The sequence below is a fragment of the Buceros rhinoceros genome, unplaced genomic scaffold (assembly GCF_000710305.1).
Source record: "Buceros rhinoceros silvestris isolate BGI_N320 unplaced genomic scaffold, ASM71030v1 scaffold22679, whole genome shotgun sequence".
Classification (NCBI taxonomy): domain Eukaryota; kingdom Metazoa; phylum Chordata; class Aves; order Bucerotiformes; family Bucerotidae; genus Buceros; species Buceros rhinoceros.
This window is the reverse complement of record NW_010430038.1, coordinates 1-201: the sequence shown is the minus strand read 5'-3', so window position 1 is coordinate 201 and position 201 is coordinate 1.

Here is a 201-nt window from a genome sequence, read left to right as displayed (position 1 = left end):
GTGCTCCCCTGGCTTTGTCGGGCTGGGGGATGGCGCTGCAGAACGGGTCCTTCCCAGGCAGGCTGTGGGGCTGCTCCTCAGGAGCTCCAGATCAGCCTCAGGGTGCTGGGGGGAGCAGGAGCAGTCAGCGGTGCTGGGGTCCATCCTGCTCCTTCCCTCGCATCAGCTCCTGCCACAGCGCGGCTCTCCCAAACCCTCGGG